This window comes from Halichoeres trimaculatus, unplaced genomic scaffold (assembly GCF_033239565.1).
Source record: "Halichoeres trimaculatus isolate MK-OKI-2021-1 unplaced genomic scaffold, fHalTri1.1 fHalTri1_scaffold_29, whole genome shotgun sequence".
Lineage (NCBI taxonomy): Eukaryota > Metazoa > Chordata > Actinopteri > Labriformes > Labridae > Halichoeres > Halichoeres trimaculatus.
Genome location: NW_027437207.1, coordinates 347,637 through 366,355, shown reverse-complemented (window position 1 = coordinate 366,355; position 18,719 = coordinate 347,637).

The window sequence follows — 18,719 nt, the reverse complement described above, 5'->3', positions numbered from 1 at the left end:
TATTCTATTAGAGAAAAAGTACAATTAACTTCGAATTCTCAAAGTGCATTTGTTCTTTTTTTTTTTATCATAGATGATTTTTTTTTTTTTTACTGAAAATTATATATAAATGCATAAATACCATTCATTGTGCACCCTCTTTCCTGACAGGAAACTGCCCCTGCCACACCCCCTGATAGTGAACATGCATCGTGCTATGTCAGCATTTTCAACTCCTTGGTCTCACTGATCACACTTTGTGCAGCACGAACAGCTCAGTAAAAGCATGGTTGATAATCTCCGGCATCTCAACCTGGCTGGAAAATGTTCTAAAAAGTTGCATCCCCTGGTTGACAACAGTCGACATCGAGGGGCAATTTTTGTGTGACTTGAGAAAGTTTGATTAGAAGCCTCTGAAGAAATTCCCGTTTTTAGTTCCTCCTAGAAAAAAAATAGCTCCATGCATCTTTTTCTTTCATCAAATTAACTTTTGAACTTAAAAGGAGCAAAAAGAGGACAACTTTATGTTGAAACGAAACATGCGCACTGCAGTTTATCTGTAATCTATCCCGGTAGTTTACCTTCATTTAAACTTGCAAACACTTGCCACAAGGGATGAATGGAGCAATAAAATGTTTTGAAGGTCTGGAAACGTGTGATGATTGGCACATGGAGGGAGCTGACATATTCACAGTTCCTCCAGCATTTATTCACTGTAAGAAGACAGTAAAACACATGAATTGTCTTCTAAAATTTCCCTTGTACTTCTGTTCCTTCAGCGGTGCTACACGACACAACTGTGACATCTAGTGGACGAAATAAACAATTACATGCCGCTAGATGTCTGAACGGTGCTGCACTGAAACCTGTGACCATCGGAAAATGTGACCGCAGGGGCGATGACGGGCATTGGCTATGTGTGCATTGTTCAAAAAAGAGGAGGAGAAGTTGAGTTACGTAAATGTCGTTCTCAAAGATTCATCTGGGGTAAACGTTTGCAAAATCTGTAGACATTGTGTGTAATTTATTCAAAGCAGTTGATTGATGTTGCTTTATTTGCTACCCACGAGTAAGCACCGCTTGTGATGGCTTCCTACTGATAAAGGAGAAACCATCGTATATACAGCTTCATAACCCAGGAACTGAAAACCCTACATTAGATCAGGCGACTTTTAAAGGAAATATGTACTATAATCATAGTTTGCTAAGAGCTACATTTTATGTAAAAGTCTATATGAACTGTTTCAAATATGTAGTTCGCTGTGCCTGCTCTACAGATACATGTATAAATCCTTTTAAATTTACGTTTTAGTTTATCTATATACTTATCTTCACGATCGTCATGTAATGTAATCCCTCTAAACATGTTGAATAAATAGGTAAAAATTTAAAATGAGCGTTGTGGCTATAATTTAAAAAAACAACTATTTAAGAACATGCTGTAAGGAGACAACAGCGTAGCCATCAGATAATGTGACCCTGCTTTACTCACATATTAACTGATTAAATCACCCACATAACTTTTATGTGGACATTTGTCATCTCTCACATTGATCTGGACTCAAGTATTCCTATTATGGATCATCATACAGTCAGAAACAGAGCTAGGTGCCGCCCTGTTGGCTATGGCTGCCTTTTGCAGCAGCTCTCTCTTTTTTTGTCCATTTCTTGTCTTTTTTTTTTGTCTCTTTTTCGTAATTTTTGTATTTGGAGTAGATCATTTCTTTATTTGGCTCATTTGTTGGTCATGGACACCAAACTTTTTGTGGCTTCAGTGATATTTTTACTATTTTTGCTCCTGTGTTTGTCTGGAGATCCTACATGTAACCATGGCCACATTGTTTACATGTGAACTCAGCTGTTAGCAGTCTGTAGCATGTCAATGCTAACTGGTGTAAGGCCTGATGTCTTCCCACAAAGTGAGGAGAAGGAGGTGAGGACGACATGATGGTTCTCAGGTGTGAGCTAAGAAGTGACGATATGGACCTGTCCTTCCATCCATTGTTATTGGGGACGTAGGATCTATCTCCAATAAGATGGACGAGCTAGCTGTGCTAACCCAGCAATAGAGGGAAAACCAGAGGGCAGAGTTGCATCATGCTATTCACAAACATGGCTAACGAAGCTAACATCAGACACCAACGCCATGTTGGAAGAGCTTCACCTGCTGTGAGCAGACAGGATACAGGAGACAGAGATGGAGCATGACTGAAGAAGCTCAGTCCTGGACCCTGTGGCTGGTTGAACTGGAGAATGATGGACAAGCTGTCATCATCTATTTTCTGATGGACCTTTTTGCACTTTCTTACTTTTGTTTTCTTGATTGCTGCCGTGATTTCAATTTCGTTGTACATGTTACAATGATAATAAAGTTCTATTCTATTCTTTTCTGTTCTATTCTCACCCACCCAATCAACACAATCCCCCGAACGTGTATAATGGCACAACACAGATGAACATGACAAAACTTACACACAATAAACATAGATAAATACGGGGAATGAATTGATACAGACAACAGAGCCTCTCCTTCTCTTTTAGCGAACCCCCTTCAGTCGAGGATGCATCTGCCAGAATACCTTACACATTCTCGGTCCCACATAATCAAGAAAGGGAGTCCATATATGATGAAATGTTCCAATTTTCCTTTTTGGTGCGATATGTCAAATAATCTATGGGAAGCAGAGCAAATATAACTTTGTGCCATTCTGAGAGGGTTGGTGGCTTTTCTGAAATCCATTTAAGTTACAAACTTTCTTGCAGCATAGGTCAACATTCCACAGTTTTTCATTATAGGTGTTCTTGATTTTAACCCAAACAAGAAGGCATACAAGGGTCCATTCTCCAATCCTTGTTAAAAAGCACACTTTGAAACATTTTTCCCCAAAAATTCCTTTATATACACACATAAGACTACATAGTATGTATAAAGCTACTGATCTCTGTGTTACACTTGGTACACTTTTAGACTTCTGAAGGTCCATTCTCTTTCTAAGATGAGGCGATATCCTTATTCCTGTTTGAAATGCTTTTTTTCTTCCCTCACATTTATCTGAATCACCCCTTTAGCTAAGCATGAGTAGTAGATCTGCACAATATTGGGGCCATATTTTTGGTTCCATGATATCAGTTTCCCTTTGCAACCAAATACTACAACAGGGCCCAAGTGAGTATGAGGCCCTACGGCTTTTCCGTTGCTAGGCGCTACCCAAGTAGCTGCCTGTTGCAGCAGCTCTCTCGTCTTTGTCGTCTCTTGTAATTTTTTTGTCTCTTTTTCGTAATCTTTGTATTTGGAGTGGATCATCACTTTGTATGGTTCATTGTTGGTCACGGACACCAAACTTTTTGTGGCTTCAGCGATATTTTTGACTACTTTTCTCCTGTGTTTGTCTGGAGATCCTACATGTAACCATGGCTGCATGTTTACATGCGAACTCAGCTGTTAGCAGCCTGTAGCATGTCAATGCTAACTAGTGTAGGGCTTGATGATTTCCCTCGAGCTGAGGAGGAGGAGGTGAGGACGACGTGCTGGTTCTCGGATGTGAGCTGGGAGGTGACGACGTGGACCTGTCCTTCCATCCATTGTTGTTGGGAACGTGGGATCCAGCCCCGGGGGAAGGACGAGCTACCTGTGCTAACCCAGCGGCATCGTGCTGTCCACGGACGTGGCTGACGGAGCTGACAATGGACGCTGGTGCCACAGTGGGCAGACAGGATCCAGGAGACAGAGACTGAACAGACTGCTGGGGAGGCTCAGTCCTGGACCCTGTGGAGGTGGAGACTGGCTGGACTGGAGAGTGGTGGACGAGTGGTGGACGGGATGTCGTCATCTAATTTCTTATGGACCGTTTTGCACTTTCTATACTCTTTCTTACTTTTGTTTTCTTAAATGCTGCGGTGACTCCTGAATTTCCCCTCGGGGATAAATAAAGTATTTTCTATTCTATTCTATTCTATCTATTCTATCTAATTTCTTATGGACCTTTTTGCACTTTCTTTACTCTGCCTTACTTTTGTTTTCTTAAATGCTGCGGTGACTCCTGAATTTCCCCTCGGGGATAAATAAAGTATTTTCTATTCTATTCTATTCTAGGCAAATTACATTTGGGGGCCCCCTTACACTGAAGCACAGACTTCTGTAAATGAATGCTGTATCATTCACACATGGTTATCGTTCACCAACACTTAATCTCTCACGTCCACTATAAAGTACACTATATCTCTTCAACATAATGCGAAGCACTCATAATTTTTATGTCTTTGTTAGAGATGTGGTCTTGTATTAATTTACACCTTAGGATTAAATACTCTGCATGCAGTCACTGCTGTTTACTGAACAAGTATCATTGAATTGCTTTTGGTTTGCAAACTGAAAATTTCAACACACACTCACTGCGCTCAGGAGTTCCATAAGAGACAGGATGCTCTAACTGAAGTGTGTGATGAAGTAGGGATGGAACGGTTCACAAAATCCACGGTTCAGTTCTTATCACGGTTTTGTAGTCACGGTTATCGGTTGAGTTGGGTGTAAATTGTTGTTGTTTTTAACACCTCAGATTACTATATACCCAAATAATCCACTATTAACAGATTATTTTTAATCAATTATATCATGTATAGTCATGAAAGACCTGAAAGAATAAGACTGTTTACCATTTCGAACATCATTACAGCTGAGTGAAACATTGCCAGTTTCAACGTGCCAACTCCTCAGTAAGGAAAGTCACTATTGACTGTCCACAAAGTCACTAAAAGTCACTAAATGACGCTGCTGTCTAATCTGCAGAATAATTCATGTGCATGTAATTGTCATGGACTTTGTAGGGCAGAGAAATAACAATGTAAGAGAGAAAGCAGGTAAAACACAACATCATAATCAACTACAAAATTACTACAACTACAAATTAACTGTCTTCCGTCCATACTTTTTTTTTTAATGTCTAAATAGCAACCCTCTTCCTTAATCTGGGCCGGGGATGATAGAAGTGACCATAATGAGACACACACTTGCGTGATACATGTGAATGCAGGAGGAGACTACTGTGAGTGAGGAGTAGAGGTGGGCGGAACAATACAAATATTGATAATATCGTGTAAAAGAGCAATACTGTAGTTTAATTTTTTTTTTCCTGCACCCCCACCCCCACCCTCTCCTGATTTTTGATGATGACAATCACGTGGCTAAGCCGCACCAGGAAAACAAAAAAGCAGACTCCAAAAAAGGGGTTTGTTCCAAATTATTTTCACAACATTTATTCTGGTGTGGTATTTCATTAAACTTTACTCTTTTAAAAAAATGAGTGCAATAATGGGGGAACATTTTATTTGTTTACTTATTTTTTGTATTATAGTCTTTAACTCTGTACCCTAAAGAAGAATTTGTATTAATTTTACCTTAAAGTGATAATTTTTGGCACTTAAGTTTCCTTTAAAAAAAAAAAATCCCAATGTTTTGGGTAAAATTTGTTTTGTTACCGTTGTATTGTTTCTTAACATATAATTTATAATGACACGAGCCTTACAGAAGTGACACGGCTGGTTGTCTTGCTGTGTTTTCCTGTTGACCTTTTTGTCCTTTTGTATTTTTTTTTTTTTTTTTTTTTTTTGATTGCTTTTGTTTGGTTTTATTTTTTGTGGCAATGTAGCTAAGGTGTTTCTCACTTGTGAGGTTGTAGCTTGGTGGTTTAGATCTTTTTCTTGTGGCCCTCTCTTGTGAATGGATGGGGATCAGGTCACTGAATAGCTCCAACAGACTAAAATGAGACAATAATAGACTACACGTGAATGTACACATAAACTCAACTTTCGTTGTGTGTGTGTGTGTGTGTGTGTGTGTGTGTGTGTGTGTGTGTGTGTGTGTGTGTGTGTGTGTGTGTGTGTGTGTGTGTGTGTGTGCATGCATCTGTGTGTATGTTTTTCATTTAGGCTTTACATGATGAAGTATCACCTACTGTGGAAGTGGTTGGTTCTTCCCAGAAAGTAGTTTATTCCTGGGGTGTAAAGACAATGATCTTCACTGTCTTTCCACATGCAAATGTTTTTGCAGCTCTGTGCAATATTATTTCACATTTTGTCATTCATTGCTTTGTACCACAACTTTATTTAGTTTTTATTTTACATGTTTTGCATTTTCAGTTGTCATGCACTGCTTTTGTGCAATTAATTTCACAGTTTTGCATTGCAGTATGTGGTGTCAGCCTTTCAACGCATTTTCTGCAAGGCACCTTTCCAGTTCAATATTGTTCAGCCTGAATACTGAAGATAAAATTGTTTTGCGGTGATTTCACTTGTAGTCACATGCTGCCATCTTGTGGTCACAATGTACAGCTTTGCACGTTTTAGTTCCAAGTACCATAAAGGCAGTAAAACTTGCTGATATCGCATTCTGAAGCACATAAAAATATTGTGAGTGATAATATTGTGATTTTTTCACTAAAAAGCAACAACTGCTCATGTTTTTAGAAGCCATAGCTGAGTTTCTACCTTTGCAGAGTGAAATAGCACGTCGTTACAACTCATTCAAAAAGTATTACCTAAAGCTATGTGACATGAGCTTAAAAGCAATTATGTGTTAATTAAATACTGATCGAAATAAAGAGCACATCACAGTTTTGTGCATATAAGGCTGTGCAGAGCAAAAAACACCATGTCATGATTCAATTTATGATTTGAGATGCTGAAGACATCTTTATTGCGTCTGTCAGCTTTTTGTAGGTAACCCAAGCGTTTGATGTTTGATTTTGAAAGCTTTTTGTTCATCATTCAAAATCACTCTTGAACACGTCTTTTCCGATTGTTTTCTCCTGGATATGAATGCAACACAGGAAAAGTCTACGGAGGGCAGAGATAGCAGAAATATGATATGATGACAATAATCACAACAGTACTATGCCGGATGCCAAAACAGCACTGAAAACGCACAACAGTGAATAAGATGGATTTTTGTACAACACAGATCACACAGAAGTGATTAAGTGACAAAGTAATGAGGACGGCAATACCAATGGACCTGTTTAGTGAAAGAAAAAAGGTTTGCAGAGCGATAAAGGAAAATGAAAAAATATTTTAAATCGTGCTTTAAGTTCTCATGAAAACATGTTGGGCTGTTTCCGAAGTCATTTTGATGTAACTCGTGTGTGTTCTATTTCAAATATGAAAAGCTAAAAAGGAGAGAGAAAGCAGAGGTATTGATGTGTAATGACAAAAGCGCAACAACACCATGCTGTATGACGAAACAGCAACAAAGAGGCTCAGGACACTGGACTCTGGTTTACTCATTTCAGTAGTAGTGTCAAAAGCTTTATTTTGTCACAGTTCCCATTAATCTGCACCATAGAGTCGTTGTAAAGGACCAAAAACGCTTTACTTTAGCCATAAAAGCACATAAAAGGCTCATGACACGAAATTACATGGATTTGTACTCTGATTTGCTCATTTCAGTTCTTATGTCATAAAAGCATAATCATGCGTTACGGAGCAAGAAACGCCAAAAAGACAGGACAACATGCTGTATGACAAAACAATCGCGAAAAGGCTCAGGACACGGATAATGTACTCTGAACTACTCGTTTCAGTGAGTGTGTCACAAAAGCATAATGATTCCACAATTCTCTTTGACCTGCATTGCAGAGTCGTGGTAATGAGCCAAAACGCTTTGCAGAGCGAGAAACACCAGAAAAACACAACAACATACTGTAAGACAAAACAACACCGAAAAGGCTCGGGACACGGGAGGTGAACTCTGATTTTCTCATTTCGGTGAGTGTGTCTCAAAAGCATTATTGATTTGCACAGTTCTCATGCACATGCATCATAGAATCCTGGTTAAGCACCAAAACGCTTTGCCTTAGCGAGAAAAACCTTTTAATGACATGTTATTCAAAATCATACTTTAAGCTTGAAGAACATTTATTCGCGATTGTTTTCCCTTGAATTTGAAAGTTTCTCGCGTTTTGAGAGTTAAATAGAACAGCTTTTGCAGGAAAAAGCTAAAGAGGACAGGGGATGCAGAAAGGTGCAATGATCATAGACAGCACTACAATATCATGCTGGATGCCATAAAAGCACATAAAAGGCTCATGACACCGAATTACATGGATTTTCAGCTCATTTCAGAAACAGTGTCACAAAAGCATAATGATTCAACAGTTTCTTGAATCTGCATCGCAGAGTCGCTGAAATGAACATAAACGCTTTGCGAGCGAGAAACACCAAAAACAACATGCTGCATGGCAAACAATATCGAAAAAGCTCAGGACACGGAATTTCATGTATCTGTACTTTGAATTGCTCATTTCAGTAAAAGTGTCTCAAACGTATAATGATTCCACTGTTTTTCTTGAACCTGCATCAGAGAGTCGTTGTAATGAACCAAAATGCTTTGCGGGGCGAGAAACACCAAAAAGCCATGACAACATGGTGTATGACGAAACAACACCGAAAAGGCTCAGGACACGGGAAAAGTACCTACTTTGGTTTACTCATTTCAGTCATAGTGTCACAAAAGCATTATTATGTTACAGTTCCTATGTACCTGCATCACAGAGTCGTGGTTAAGCACCAAAACGCTATGCTTTAGCGAGAAAAACCTATTTACGATATACAATTTAAATCAAACTTTAAACTCTAGGTACACTCATTCGCGGATTATCTTCCCTTGAATCTGAAAGTTTCCCAGGTTTGGTGGTCAAATACCAGCGCTTTTGCAGGAAAAAGCTGAAGAGGATAGAGACAACACAGTAGTGCAATTGATCACAGAAAGGACAACAATGACATGCTGGATGTCGAAATAAGGCTCAGGACACGGAATAACATGACCCTAAACGCTTTGCAGGGCGAGAAACACACACACACAAAAACCCCACAATAACATGCTGTATGACAAAACAACACCGAAAAGAGTCAGTACATAGGAGAAATTCTCGGAACAAGTAATTTTCGTGATTGTGTCACAAATGGACTACTGATTTGTACAGTTCTAATGCACCTGCATATAAGAGTCGTGGTTAAGCACCAAAACACCTTGCCTTTGCGAGAAAAACCTATTAATTATTATTATTATTATTCAAAATCATACTTTAAGCTTTAAGAACACTTATTCACGATTGTTTTCCCTTGCATTTGAAAGATTCTCACGTTTTGGATGTTAAATATCACAGCTTTTGCAGGAAAAAGAAAGCTAAAGAGGACAGAAAATGCATAAAGGTGCAAGAATCATAGAAAGCACTACAATACCCTGATGGATGCCATAAAAGGCTCATGACACGGAAGAACATGGATTTGTACTCTGATTTGCTTATTTTGGTTATTTTTCCATAATGAAAAACTATTCATTTGCACAGTTCTCATGCATCTGCATCAAAGAATCCTGGCTAAGCCCCAAAACGCTTTGTTTATGCAAGGAAAACCTATGAATGACTTATTATTCAAAATAATACTTTAAGCCCAAAGTACAATTATTTGCCATTGTTTTCACTTTATTTTGGAAGTTTCTCACGTTCTGGGGGTCAAATATGACAGCATTTGCAGTAAAAAAAAAAAAGAGGACAGAGAATGAAGAAAGGTGCAACAAACAAAGAAAACATAACAATACAATGCTGGATGCCAAAACAGCACAGAAAAGGCTCAGGACACCGAATTACATGTATTTGTACTGTGTTTTGCTCATTTCAGGATTAGTGCCACAAAAGCATTATAATTCCTCGTCTTTCTTGAATCTGCATCAGAGAGTCGCTGTAATGAACCAAAACGCTTTGCGGGGCGAGAAACACCAAAAAGACTAAACAACATGCTGAATGAGACAAATCAACACCGAAAAGGTTCAGGGAACGGGAAAAGTACTCTGAATTACTCATTTCAGTAAGTTTGTGACAAAAGCACAATTGTGTTACAGTTCCCATGCACTTGCATCATAGAGTCGTGGTAAAGCACCAAAAGCGCTTTCCTTTAGCGAGAATAACATTAAAATGACATATTATTTTAATCAAACTTCAAACTCTTATTCGCGTTTTATCTTCGCTTGAATCTGAAAGTTTCTCACGTTTCGGGGTCAAATATCACATCATTTGCAGGAAAAAGCTAAAGAGGGCAGAGAATGCTGAAATTCACAATGACCATAGAGAGCACTACAGTAACATGCTGGATGCCAAAACAATACAGATCAGGACACGGAATTACATGTATTTGTACTCTGTTTTGCTCATTTCAGTATTAGTGCCACAATGCATAATAATTCCTCGTTCTTTCTTGAATCTGCATCAGAGAGTCGCTGTAATGAACCAAAACGCTTTGCGGGGCGAGAAACACCAAAAAGACTAGACAACATGCTGAATGAGACAAATCAACACCGAAAAGGCTCATGAAACGGGAAAAAGACTCTGATTTACTCATTTCAGTAAGTGTGTGACAAAAGCACAATTGTATAACAGTTCCCATGAACCTGCATCATAGAGTCGTGGTTAAGCACCAAAAGCGATTTGCTTTAGCGAGAAAAGCATAAAAATGACATATTATTTTAATCAAACTTCAAACTCTTATTCGCCATTGTCTTCCCTTGAATCTGAAAGTTTCTCACGTTTTGGGGGTTAAATATCACAACATTTGCAGGAAAAAGCTAAAGAGGACAGAGAATGCAGAAATTTGCCATGACCATAAGAAGCACTACAATAACATGCTGGATGCAAAAACAGCACAGAAAAGGCTCAGGACACGGAATTACATGAATCTGTACTATGTTTTTCTGATTTCAGTATAAGTGTCACAAAAGCATAATAATTTCTCGTTCTTTCTTGAATCTGCATCAGAGAGTCGCTGTAATGAACCAAAACGCTTTGCGGGGCGAGAAACACCAAAAAGACTAGACAACATGCTGAATGAGACAAATCAACACCGAAAAGGCTCATGAAACGGGAAAAAGACTCTGATTTACTCATTTCAGTAAGTGTGTGACAAAAGCACAATTGTATAACAGTTCCCATGAACCTGCATCATAGAGTCGTGGTTAAGCACTAAAAGCGTTTTGCTTTAGCGAGAAAAGCATTAAGATGACATATTATTTTAATCAAACTTTAAACTCTTATTCGCCGTTGTCTTCCCTTGAATCTGAAAGTTTCTCACGTTTTGGGGGTTAAATATCACAACATTTGCAGGAAAAAGCTAAAGAGGACAGAGAATGCAGAAATTTGCCATGACCATAAGAAGCACTACAATAACATGCTGGATGCAAAAACAGCACAGAAAAGGCTCAGGACACGGAATTACATGAATCTGTACTATGTTTTTCTGATTTCAGTATAAGTGTCACAAAAGCATAATAATTTCTCGTTCTTTCTTGAATCTGCATCAGAGAGTCGCTGTAATGAACCAAAACGCTTTGCGGGGCGAGAAACACCAAAAAGACTAGACAACATGCTGAATGAGACAAATCAACACCGAAAAGGCTCATGAAACGGGAAAAAGACTCTGATTTACTCATTTCAGTAAGTGTGTGACAAAAGCACAATTGTATAACAGTTCCCATGAACCTGCATCATAGAGTCGTGGTTAAGCACTAAAAGCGTTTTGCTTTAGCGAGAAAAGCATTAAGATGACATATTATTTTAATCAAACTTTAAACTCTTATTCGCCGTTGTCTTCCCTTGAATCTGAAAGTTTCTCACGTTTTGGGGGTCAAATATCACATCACTTGCAGGAAAAAGCTAAAGAGGACAGAGAATGCAGAAATTTGCCATGACCATAAGAAGCACTACAATAACATGCTGGATGCAAAAACAGCACAGAAAAGGCTCAGGACACGGAATTACATGAATCTGTACTCTGTTTTTCTGATTTCAGTATAAGTGTCACAAAAGCATAATAATTTCTCGTTCTTTCTTGAATCTGCATCAGAGAGTCGCTGTAATGAACCAAAACGCTTTGCGGGGCGAGAAACATCAAAAAGACTAGACAACATGCTGAATGAGACAAATCAACACCGAAAAGGCTCATGAAACGGGAAAAAGACTCTGATTTACTCATTTCAGTAAGTGTGTGACAAAAGCACAATTGTATAACAGTTCCCATGAACCTGCATCATAGAGTCGTGGTTAAGCACCAAAAGCGCTTTGCTTTAGCGAGAAAAGCATAAAAATGACATATTATTTTAATCAAACTTTAAACTCTTATTCGCCATTGTCTTCCCTTGAATCTGAAAGTTTCTCACGTTTTGGGGGTCATATATCACAACATTTGCAGGAAAAAGCTAAAGAGGACAGAGAATGCAGAAATTTGCCATGACCATAAGAAGCACTACAATAACATGCTGGATGCAAAAACAGCACAGAAAAGGCTCAGGACACGGAATTACATGAATCTGTACTCTGTTTTTCTGATTTCAGTATAAGTGTCACAAAAGCATAATAATTCCTCGTTCTTTCTTGAATCTGCATCAGAGAGTCGATGTAATGAACCAAAACGCTTTTCGGGGCGAGAAACTCCAAAAAGACTAGACAACATGCTGAACTAGACAAATCAACACCGAAAAGGCTCAGGAAACGGAAAAGTACTCTGATTTAATCATTTCAGTAAGTGTGTGACAAAAGCACAATTGTATACCAGTTCCCATGAACCTGCATCATAGAGTCGTGGTTAAGCACCAAAAGTGCTTTGCTTTAGCGAGAAAAGCATAAAAATGACATATTATTTTAATCAAACTTTAAACTCTTATTCGCCATTGTCTTCCCTTGAATCTGAAAGTTTCTCCAATATCGGGGTCAAATATCACAGCATTTGCAGGAAAACGCTAAAGAGACATCAATGAAAATCATACCGTTAGCTCTCGCGCATTTGCTTTTGTTTTTTCATGTGTTGGTTGTCAAGTGTGACAGCCACTGCAGGAAAAAGCGAAGGAGAACAATGATAGGTGATCTGAATTTCTGCACAGTGATCCTCCTAGCTGACATTAAAACAAATTTAAGATTTTGCAAATTTAACCTGACTCACGTTGTTTGTTTGAACCAAAATAATTTTTAGAGCCAAACGAACGTGTGTATGACAAAATATTAAAAGCATTATAAGATGACACTGATTTGTATCTTTTCCTGTGTTTGCTGTTAGATAAGTGTATGAGTTAAATATGGTCGCTAGATGGCGCCCTTGATCAATTAACAAATTGAGTACTGTTCTGAGAAAAGGTTGCACTGTGCGTGCTGTACTGATTCAGAATCAGAATCAGAATCAGAATCGGTTTTTATTGCCAAGTATGCAACACATACAAGGAATTTGACTCCGGCAGTTGTTGTCTCTAGCACAAGAGGTACACACAAACATGATACATAAACATGACAATAAAAAATAGATAAATAAAAAGATGTGGATGTAGAAAAGGGCTGGGATAAAATGTGCATCAGAAATATTTACAGAATACTGGGATATTTACAATTGAAGGTGGAAAAGTGCAACTGTGCGGTCCGTAGTGCAGCTGTAAACTGTTTTAAAAAAGGTGCCAGTGTTAGTTACAGTTTTTATTATTTAATATGGAGACTGCAGACAGATAGAAACTACTCCTGTGCCGGCTTGTCCTGGTCCGCAGAGCTCTGAGGCGCTTGCCGGATGGGAGCATTTCAAAGAGTCCGTGAGCAGGGTGAGTGGAGTCCCTCACAATGTTTTCTGCACTCCTCTGAGTCCTAGAGCAGTAGAGGTCCTGGATGGAGGGCAGGAGAACACCAATGATGCGCTCAGCAGTCCTCACAGTGCGCTGCAGTCTGAATCGGTCCTGCCTGGTGGCAGCTCCAAACCACACAGTGATGGAGGAGCACAGAACGGACTCGATGACTGCAGTGTAGAACTGCAGCAGCAGCTCAGGGGGCAGTCCATGTCTTCTCAGGAGGCGCAGGAAGTACACATCCGCTGCTGAGCCTTCTTGAGGATGGAGCTGATGTTCTGCTGATGATCGTGCCCAGGAATCTGAAGTTCTCCACAATGGACACCGGGCTGTTGAGGACTGTGAGGGGGGACAGGGCGGGGGATGTCTCCTTAAGTCCACTATCATCTCCACCGTCTTGAGCGAGTTGAGCTCCAGGTTGTTCTGTTTACACCAGAGCACCAGCTGATCCACTTGCTGTCTTGTAAGCAGTCTCATCACCATCCTGGATGAGACTGATGATGGTGGTGTCGTCTGCGAACTTCAGCAGCTTCACAGAGGCGTCTGTGGAGGTGCAGTCATTGGTGTAGAGGGAGAAGAGTAGTGGAGAAAGGACACATCCTTGGGGAGTCCCTGTGCTGGTGGTCCGAATGTCCGAAATGGCCTGCCCCAGCCTCACCTGCTGACTTCTGTCAGTCAGAAAGCTGTAGATCCACTGACAGAGTGCAGGAGGCACAGTGAGCTGGGCCAGTTTGGAGCAGAGGGAGGGGGGGGGGGGGGGGGGGGGCACAGTGTTGAGGGCCGAGCTGAAGTCCACAAAAAGGGCACGTGCATAGGTCCCAGGACGATCCAGGTGATGCAGGATGTAATGCAGCCCCAAGTTGACAGCGTCGTCCACTGATCTTTTTGCCAGGTAGGCAAACTGCAGGGGGTCCAGCAGGTCCTTTGTGAGGGTCTTCAGATGGGCCAACACCAGCTGCTCAAAGGTCTTCATGACCACAGATGTCAGTGCGACAGGCCTGTAGTTATTTAGTCCTGAGATGGTGGGTTTCTTGGGGACGGGGAGGTGGAGCGCTTGAAGCAGGAGGGGACCACACCCAGCTCCAGGGACCTGTTGTAGAGCTGGGGGAAGACAGGAGCTAGCTGGTCTGCACAGGCTCGCAGACAGGAGGGGGAACCCCCATCAGGGCCTGGAGCTTTCCTGCTTTTTTTGTCCCTGCAGCAGCAGGGTCACTTCCTCCTCGCTCACTTGGAGGGTCTGGGGAGTGGGTGTGCTGGAGCCCCGGGGGTGAGATGGAGTTGAGATGAGGGGCTCAGTGTCAGTGGGTGGGGGGGGTGGGGGGGCAGAGTGACTGCAGAGAGGAGAGGAGCAGGTGTGAAGTGATCCCTTTCGAATCTGCAGTAGAAGGTGTTGAGGTCGTCAGCCATGAGACGCTGATATACACCCTGTTTGAGCAGTGTTCATGGAGTGCAAGAGCAGGGCGGCAAGACACCTGCAGTTCACGTGTCAGATTAAAGTCCTAAAAGTCTAAGCATAAAGATTAAGCTTGTAGTGGCACTGAATAGGGTTTTATGGAGCACCCAGAGCAGCAATGAAGAAACATATTATTGTACAGGTAGGAATATGTTTCAGTTAACACAAATAAGATAAATATAGATAACAAAGTACAACATATTGCTAGGCGCCGCTCTGTTGGTTATGGCTGCCTTTGCAGCAGCTCTCTCTTTTCTGTCCGTTTCTAGTAATTTTTTCGCCTCTTATTTTGTAATCTTTGTATTTGGAGTGGATCATTACTTTGTGTGGCTCATTTGTTGGTCATGGACACCAAACTTTTTGTGGCTTAGTGATATTTTTACTACTTTTGCTCCTGTGTTTGTCTAGAGATCCTACATGTAACCATGGCTGCATTTTTTACATGTGAACTCAGCTGTTTGCAGCCTGTAGCATGTCAACGCTAACTGGTGTAAGGCCTGATGTCTTGCTACAAGGTGAGGAGTAGGAGGTGAGGACGACGTGATGGTTCTCAGGTGTGAACTAAGAAGTGACGACATGGACCCGTTAGAGACCTAGACCTGTTGGATTCATCGTTATTGGATACGTAAGATCTATCTCCAAGCTATCCATGCTAACCCAGCAATAGAGGGAATTCCAGAGGGCAGAGTGCTATTCATGCTATTCACAGACATGGCTAACGAAGCTAACATCAGACACCAACGCCATGTTGGAAGAGCTTAACCTGAGTAGACAGGATACAGAAGACAGAGATGGAGCATGACTGAAAGAAGCTCAGTCCGGACCCTGTGGAGGTGGAGGCTGGCTGAACTGGAGAATGATAGACAAGCTGTCATCATCTTTTTTCTTATGGACCTTTTTGCACTTTCTTACTTTTGTTTTCTTGATTGCTGCTGCGACTTCAGTTTCGTTGTACTTGTTACAAAGACAATAAGTTCTATTCTATGGTGAGAAGTCAGAGTGGCACTGAAAACATACAGACCAAGAATTGGAGGAACTTATGGATAACAAAATAATAATAATAATAATAATAATAATAATAATAATAATAATAATAATAAAAATGAAAAGCCAACCAAAACACCAGAGATATTACTCCATTTTAAAATGTAAGACTTTAAACTTTAAAAAATCTCTGTTATTCTTCAATTGATTGAGTCTATGAGAAGTCAGAGTGGTACTGAAAACGTACAGACCAAAAATTGTCAGAACTATGGATAACAAAACAATTGAAAGCCACCAAATCAGAGGTGGGGTAGGGGGCTCTTCTCACACCCCTGTTTCTACGGTGCCCCCTGGGGCATGGGATAAAAAGGGATCCGCTGCCTTGGGTTCTGGGCAAGTGGCACAGCGGGGATCCTGCGGCGCCCCGGGGGATGCCCATGGCTTTATATTTACTTATTTACTTATTTATTTACTTATTTATTTATTTATTTATCTAATCCTTTTTTTTAATTATTTTAATTTTTTTTTATTTTTTGGTGAGTGAGGAGGAAAAGGGGTATTTCACCACCTGAGTGGCTGGAGGCTCCGAGTGTGTTGTGATATGGTGCTGCCGTGTTGTGATGTTGTTGTGTGGTCGTCTTGTGGTGCTGTGGTGTCGTTGTGCTGTTGTGTCAACGTATGGGTATGGATGGACAGAATGTTTATGTGCGGGTGTCAGGGTCCACGGTGGAGGGCTGGTGAGCTGGGGTACAGATGAGAGGGGGATAGGGGTGGGTTGGGACAGGGGGTTGTGTAAGGGGGACACTGGGTTTTTGGGGAGAGGACTTCTGTGGTCTCCGGTGTCTGGCCGGGTGCGCTGGGGGCTGGCACCGACTCGTGATGGGTGGTGGCCTGGGCTGGGTCTGTCCTCCTGGGTACCTGGCCGAACCCTCTCTCCTCGGGGGTGAGTGGCCCTTGGGCACAGGTGACCCCGGGTCCTACCCCCTACACTCGATAGGGGGCCCTGCGTCCAGCGGGGCCTGTAGGCCTCAGTCTCTGGCCCCCTGGGGTCCTCCCTCCGCAGTGTCCGGGGCCTGCCTCTAGCCTTCCCGGGACGCCCCCTCCTTGCCTCCTCCTGGGTTGGCGTGCTGCTGTCTCCATGGTGGTCTGTCTGGGCCCTGTGCTCTGTTGTGGCTGCTAGATGCCCGGATATGAGGGCTGTCTCAGTCGCGTTTGGCCTCTGGGAACAGCGGGGCCACATCTGCATGATCACACCTTGGAATGATCACCTGACCTAAATCAAACCCAATATTCTGTACTGCCACCTGTACCCCGATATGTGTAGGTGAGTATATGCTTCTGTGTATTTTTCTATATACGTATATGTACCTTCTTACAATTGTCGTTGTTGTGCTCACTGCTACTCATGATTTCTCCAGTTCATTTCTCCACAGGTGCTTCTTGTGATTATGATGTCAAAGACCTCAGGATACTGCCTCTTTTCAGGCTCAGTAGCTGGTTGTTTATTTCTCCTGTCTGTAGTCATTTGTTCAGTTGTTGTGGTTGCTCTCTACTGTTGTTTTGTTGTCTCTCTCTGTCCCTCTGTCTAGTCTCTTCTCTACACTCTTTCCCTTTATCACTGTTTCTTAAGCAGTAATCTTCAAACTTGGCAATATACGGGAGGGAAACTGTATGGATACATGTATGCGTATGTATGTGCATATATACGTATGTGTGTGTGTATGTATATATATGTATAAAATACATATATATTCCAAAATTTTCATATATATTCCAAAATTCCCTTTGGAAAAGCAAATGTGTTCTGCACAATACAGCAGCCAGACCATAATTCTGTTGTCGTGACAATGAACAGGACAAGGGGGAAAAAGAAAAAAAAAAAAAGAAAAAAAAAGAAAGCCACCAAATCATCAGAGATATTACTCCTTCATTCTATAGTGTAAGACTTTAAACTTTTAAAATCTCTATTTTCTAAAATAAAATTTCTTGAATTTTTTTTTGTAAGTAGTCAGACTGGTACCAAAAACATACGGAACAAAATTTGTGGGAACTCATGGCTAACAAAAAAAATTAATGTTATTCCACATTAATCGCTTGGTTTCTTGTTTGTGAGAAGTCAGAGTAGTAGTGAAAACATACAGACCAAGAATTGTCAGAACTTATGGCTAACATAAAAACTTAAAGCCACCAAAACATCACAGCTATTACTCCTTTATTTTAGGATCTAAAATTTTTACTTTGAAAATCTCCGTTATTTTACAGTAAAATTGATTGCTGGTCAAGTCAAGGAGGGGAAGCTCATTTTTTCCAGCCTTCATCATAAATTCGATTATATATTTAAACGTAAATTCTACCCTCCATTCTTCTCAAGAAAATGATCTGTGACCCTGTCGTATCAACCAGGTGTTTTTTCCAGGGATTTTACCAGTGTTCTCTCAATGGCCAGCAGAGCTAGACTGCTAAAAGGGTCTTGGCCCATTGTGTTGTGGGTGTTAGACTTGAGCCGCTTTAAACAGAAGCTCTTCTCTACACCTGCAGGCTGTAAGTGTGAGTGACGGGGGAGACACTCGGCAGCTGTAGCTGTAGCTGTATTGGTGAAAAGAGAGAGAATCTTTAAACACAATGCTCGTCGTTTTTAAGAAAGGTATATTCGCTTGGGATCGC